At 39.6% G+C, this 6718-nt stretch overlaps 1 pseudogene; it reads right to left on the bottom strand.

Moving 5' to 3' along the window:
• On the bottom strand, nt 1-1037 carry Gm46677 (annotated as a pseudogene).
• Nucleotides 1038-6718: the final 5681 nt, after the last annotated feature.

The following is a 6718-nucleotide window of genomic DNA, read 5'->3' as shown; positions in this document are numbered from 1 at the left end:
CTATTTGTGGCAGAAGCTGCAGGACATACAACTGGGATGAACCCTGTCCATTGTAGCTGTGGGACCCAAGGCTACAGGTCCCCGTTCTGCTCTCTCCATTTGTTCTTTAAATGCTTCTTCATACAGTGCAGGGAAAAAGCTGGGAACAGTGTCATTCATTGATCTTAGCCCAAAATTCTAGGACTTTCATTTTACTGGTTTCTATATGGACCAGGGAACCCCACAGGAAATCATATCTTGGGGATTTACCCTCAGACATCTTGCAGATCTCAATATAATTGCTGAACTAGATCTTTGGTGATGAGCCTTAGGGGCTCCCCAAAAATCAAGTGCTTCCTCCCTGCATATACTCGTAACACACTCAGGAAATTCCAGATCTCTTCCTCAGTGGCACAGTTGCCGTTTGTGAAGATTAGACCCCAAGATGGTCATCAGAAGACCCATTTTTGGCAACCCCCTCTTGGCACTTAGAATTTCAGCAGTGGAGAGACCAAGCTTGCTGACGATTGCATAGGTTTCACTACTGCTATTGATTTTCTTTAACTGCATTCCAAAGATCATTTCCATGCAAGAGAAAGATTTCCTCACGATGTCAGAAAACTGTGTCTTATATTTCTTGCTGACCACTTTCAGCATATCAGGATCTGTGAACTGTTCACTCTTCTGAAACTTTTCCAGCAGGAACTCTACCAACATACTAGCCTTCTTTGTAAGAGCATCTTTGCATATTGGCTGAGTGGTGTGTTCTCCTTTGAAGGTACAAAGACTTTCTGCATCACCACTGCCAGCAGAAGCCTCAGCACCTAGATCAAAGCCTGTGCTGGACATATCTGTATCAGGAGGTGGAGAAAACACAGCTCTCTGGGGAGTGCAAGCCCCAGAAAAGCTTGGGAAATTAGCTTGGCTAACAGTAAGAGATTTTGACCCTCTGTCTGCAATAGGGTGATCACCCTGGAGACCTTGGCAAACCCATGTGCATAGTGATGTTTGCCACAAGAGTGGCCCTTATTCTTGTGGCCCCTTGGTATGACAACAGGGAATCAGGAGAGCTGGCAAGGCAGGAACCTGGAAGAATAGAATGACAACATGTGAGCACCACACCACTGAAAACTAGAGAATACTGTTGCTTTTAAAAAGGTTTCCTTCATTGCTTTCTTGGAGGGCAACATACTGTGTTTTTGTTCTCCTGTTCAGTTTGGTTAGGACTAAAGTTCTCTTGGTCAGCTTGAATCCAAAGAACCCTGCAAAAGAAATTAGAGTTTGTTAGATTGCTATATGCTAGCCCAGTAACCTAGAGTCGGAGAACAGGCTGTTGCCCCTGAATAAGTGTCAAAATATTCATGATATATATTCCCAACTGTCTATGTATCCATTCATGGCTGTTAATGTCTGAAGAGCCACTCCTTTCTGTTACTCTGAAGTTCATTCTACAAACTTCTCTAATTGTACACAGGAAATTTTAAAAAGCATTTCAATGCTACCACTTCATTAAGGAGACCTCAGGACTCCTAATGATACATCCTCTTCTTTAACACCACAGTAATGGTTTATCTTTTTTAAACAATTTACTTATCCTTTGACATTTTCACACACATATATAATAAGTTGAGATCATATTCACTCATACTTCATTCTTTTATCCACTTCTATTCCTTTGGTAACCTTTTTCTAACATATCCCTCTTTTTCAACGATTAATTTTTATAACTCATTTGCCTTAATTAGGATTATTTACATAGACAAGGATGTGAAATTATTTCCTGTGTCATGGCCAACTTAATAGTGGCTATATTATTAAAGAGGAAATGTCTCTCTCTTACCCAGCAGCCATTAATTGCCAAAAGCTCCTTTTTAGAGATGGAACCTCATCAGCCCCTCTGCTATCAATAATATAATGCTGATAAGTCAGTCTCATGCAGATCTAATGAAGACATTCAAATCTTTTTATAAGTTCATGGTGGTTTCACTAAACAGACAAGTCAGATATAGGAGACAATATTTCAAATAACTTCTCTCCATCCTCTGACTCTTTTCACAACAACTTCCATAATGTTTCCTATGCCTTGTCAGGAAATTAATATAGATGTTCAATTTAGTATGGAGCACCCTATAGCCCTTTAATCTCAGCATTGACCAATTATGAATTTTTTCATTAAAATAATTTAAAATTGTTTTCATAATTTTGCCTTTTTCAAAACTATATAAAGGTGGTATCACAGCAGGTAGCCTTTTCTGGATAGGCTATTTCACTTTGCTATATTCATTTGGGCTTTTCCCATGTCTTTTCACGTCTTAATGACTTCTTTTGAGATTGGAATATAATTACATCATTTCCTCTTGTAGTTCATCCCCCAGACCCTCTAATATATACCCCCAACTTGTCCTTTTAAATGCATGGCTTCCTGTCTGTTGTTGTTACTTATGAGGGTGTATATATTCATTAATACATAATTACAACTTCCTTGGCCTGCATAGTGTTCTTTGTATATGTATGTTTTCATGGTTGTTTAGTTGATATTAGACAACCAATCAATATACTATTCTCTGGGGAGGACTATTTCCTCTCACTCTCAGTATTCCTTACTTTCCTATAGTTCTATTTCCTTTTTTTGAAGCTTGCATAGTTCTTTCTCATACCAGGAAAATTAACCATGAGAGAAGAGGCTTTGTATGATACAGATTGAGTCCTCTTGGCCCTGTGCCCTAAGTGCATGCTGTCTTCAACAATAAGGACTTATGTTCCACCTCTGAGGAGGACCCAAGGACAATATCACACTGTGTTTTGGGAGTCTTTTCGACAATCCTGACTAACAGCTCAAAAGAATGTTACTTTTTGGGGTTCAAATGGTCTGCAGTTCCTTTCCTAGGCACAAACCCTAACCCAGTTGTGGTCCTGTGACTTCATAAAACTTCAATAATAAAATAAAAGCCTATGAGTAATGTTCTCCAGGGCAAAACAAGTCAGAAGTACAGGGAAATGAAAGAAAAATCCAATGAATGGGTCAAAGATACTGTATGATCAAGCTCTGTTTGAATGCTAGTTCCTGCAGTTAGAAAAACAACATGTAAATAAATAGCAGTGGGAAAAAATTTCTATTCGTTTTTGAGATAAACTCATTCTATGGTCTCTGTATACCACTACTTCATGATGCCCATGGCTATACTGGTTGTGGCAGTTTCACATGCCTCATATCGGTGTTTTGTTACATAGTATACAGATTTTGGGTGATGCATTGTCATCCCAGATAGGAAAATTCATATAAATTTTATATGTATATTTGTATAAGAACTGAAATGTATAAATGTTATTTTGGATAAATAATTAACTGCGATTCTGGAGTGGTTCTTTTCTAAGAATTATGGCATTTTTGAAATTCTAATATACTTACATCATGTCCCCTTTCTTTTTCCTCCCTCCAACCCCTCCTACATACCACTCTTTGCTCTCTGTCAATTCATGGTCTCTTTTTCATGAATTGTTACACACATATTTGTATATCCTGCTAAATCTGTATAATGTTACATGTACATATTTTTAAGAGCCAGCCATTTAACATTGGATAACCAATAGGTGTGCTCTCCCCTGGGAAAAACTATTTCTCCCACTTTCAGCATTCTCTATTTGACTATAATTCTTTGTGTAAAATTGAGTTGTTATGGGCTTGCCTAGTTTCACATTGGTATGTCATTGTCCTTTTCAGCTCCTTTTTAATCAGTCTTGTTGGTGACACTGAGGATGTAGCTTCTGACTTTACTAGGAGACACAATTTCACAGAAAACTGGTTCTTACATGCTTTCTGTCCCATTTTCCACAATGTTCACTGATCCTTAGATATGAGAGTTGTTTTGGTTTTATGACAACTTAACACAAGCTAGAGTTATTTTGGAAGAGGGAAAGTCAATTGAGAAAATGCCCCCACCAAATTGGCCTGGGAGCCAGCCTGCAGAACATTTTCTTGATCTATAAATGATGTGGGAACATACTGCTCACTGTGGAATGTGCTACCTCTGGGCTGGTGGTCATGGGTACTATATAAAAGCAGGCTTAGCAAGCCACTAAGAACAAGTCTACAATCAGAATTCCTCCATGACATGTGCATCAGTTCTTGCCTCCACATTCTGAGTCCCAGCACTTACTTTGCTCAGTGAGCTCAGTGTTGATCTGTGACATGAAACTATAAAATCACATAAACTCTTTCTCCTAAAGTCATTTTTTGTCATGATGCTTTATCATGGCAATAGAAGCTCCAACTAAGAAGGATTCCAGAAAACTTTTTCACAATTCTTACTGTTCTTCTCTTTCCTCCCTCCTCCCTCTACTTACCTCCTTCGGCTCCCTCCACTTAGACCCTCAGCTTCTACCATTTCTCCCTTTAGATCACTGTAGCCTGTTATTGTCTTCCCAGTGCCTACCTACAATGGTCTCCTTTTATTTTCCTGCTTCCATAAGACTCATAGGAATGAGGAAATAGCTCAGTTGGTAAAGTGCTTATGTTAGAAGCATAAGGGACTGAGTTCAAACCCCAGAAACAACATAAAAGTCCAGCATACTTTTAATACCCATACTTATGACTTCTTTTTGTTTTTGTTATATTTATAGATTATATCTTTTCACTTCCTAATATGGACAGAAGTGTATGAGCTTCACTAATTTACTTAAATGCTGGAATTTGTTTCTATTGGTTTTCTCTAAGTCTTCAGTTTCATTTGTTCATTTTAACTCAAGTTTAAATTTTTGTTTTATTATAATTATCTATGATAAGAAGTTTGCATGATTATAGTATATATCATTTATTGTTTAACCGCCAATTTATTTTCTATATGTATCCCCCCAAATACTGCTTTCTATGGCACTCAGATATTTTGATGAATTTGCTTTCACTTCATTTATCTTTAAAAATGCTTGAAATAGTCTTTGATTTTTGTTTTCCTTAGAAGTATGTACTACAATCTCTATATATTTCAGAGAATTATTATAATTATTTTGTAGTCAATTTTTACGTTAATTTTTTCATGACCTTATAGAATACACTGTAAAATTTCTGTTCTTTTAAATTGGTTGTTATGAGTTATTATCTGGGGAAGGATATGGTCTTTGTGTGTGTTTATTCTATGTAAACTTTGATATGTAGACTATTGTGATCAATATTGTATAAAGACTGGTGGATTTCAGTAAATGATGATTCCTTTCAATTAAATCCTTATTAATTATTTGCTCTTGGGCTTTTAAATGACTCATAGTGGAGTGTTGAAATATTTAGCTATACAAGTAGAATTGTCTTTATATCTATTTTGTTCTCATTAAAACATTTTTTATTTTGTGAATCTGGATGTTTTGCCTGTAAACACATTTTTTTATATTGGTTATTTTATTTGTTTACATTTCAAATGTTATCCCCTTTCCAGGTTACCCCTCTCAACCCTCCTATTCAATCCCCCCCTTACCTTGCTTCTATGAAGATGCTCCCCACCCACCCAGTCCTTCTTCATCACCCAAGCTTTCCTATAGAGGAGCATATACTGGAGCATCAAACCTTCACAGGATCAAGGGCCTCCCCTCCAATTTATGCCAGATAAGGCTCCTTCAGTCCATACCCTAACATCTCCATTGGGGACCCCGTGCACAGTCCCATGGTTGGCTGGGAGCATCAGCATCTGTATTGGTCAGAATCTGGCAGAGCCTCTCAGCAGACATCTGTATCAAGCTCCTATCAGCAAGCACTTCTTGGCATCAGCAATAGTGTCTAGGTTTGGTGTCTGCATGTGGAATGGATGCCCAGGTGGGGCAGTCTCTGGATAACCTTTCCTTCAGCCTCTGCTCCACTCCTTGGCCCTGTATTTCCTTTAGACAGGAGCAATTCTGGATTAAAATTTTGGAGATGGGTGAGTGGCCCCATCCCTCAACTGGGTGGCCATGCCTAACCTCTGGATATGGTCTGGACAGGTTCTCCCTCCCCTTTGCTGGGCATTTCATCTAATGTCATGCCCATGGGGTCCTGGGAGCCTCTTGCTTTCCTGGCATCTGGTACTTTCTGGTTGCTACCCCTGGTTTCCCATCCCCCATTGCTACACACCTCCTTTCAATTTCCTGACCCTCTGTACATCTCCTCCCATACTGGTTCTGCCACCTCTTTGTGTGTCCCTGGTGCCTGCAGAGGCTAAAAGAAGATATCATATTCCCTGGAACTGGAGTTAATGATATCTGGGTGCTGGGAATTAAACTTGGGTGCTGAGGAAGAGTAAGCAATGCTCTTAACTATCCCATCCCGTGGGATTCAGTTATTCATGTGTGCTAGGGGGACCACAAACCTGGAAGGAAATGGGAGGAAGGGAAGGAGAGGCAGGAGACCAAGAAGGGTACCTATCAAGGTCTCGTTTATTATGCTGAGGTGCCTTCTTTTTAAAGCATACATCATGGGGAGTAGGGGAGGGGTCGAGGGGGAATTTTACAAAGAACAAAGAAGCGGGCATCTGCTGACCTGGGGGCCGAAGTCAGGAGCCAGGCAGTGGGCACTCTGCATCTTATCTCAGGAACCTAGATCCTCCTTGACAGCCTTGAGTGTCAAGCTGGGATCAGGCGTAACTCATGTCCTTGGATGGCATGGGAGTTCAGGAAGAGATAGGGAAGAGGGGACTATAATTCAGCTGTTACAGCCTCAGGTGCCAGGAAGGGAATAGGGAAGAGGGGGTGATAACCAGCTCCTAGCACAAGGCCATTT

Source organism: Mus musculus, chromosome X (genome assembly GCF_000001635.26).
Source record: "Mus musculus strain C57BL/6J chromosome X, GRCm38.p6 C57BL/6J".
NCBI classification, from domain to species: domain Eukaryota; kingdom Metazoa; phylum Chordata; class Mammalia; order Rodentia; family Muridae; genus Mus; species Mus musculus.
The sequence above is the reverse complement of the archived record's forward strand: the minus strand, read 5'-3'. Positions and strand labels throughout refer to the sequence as shown.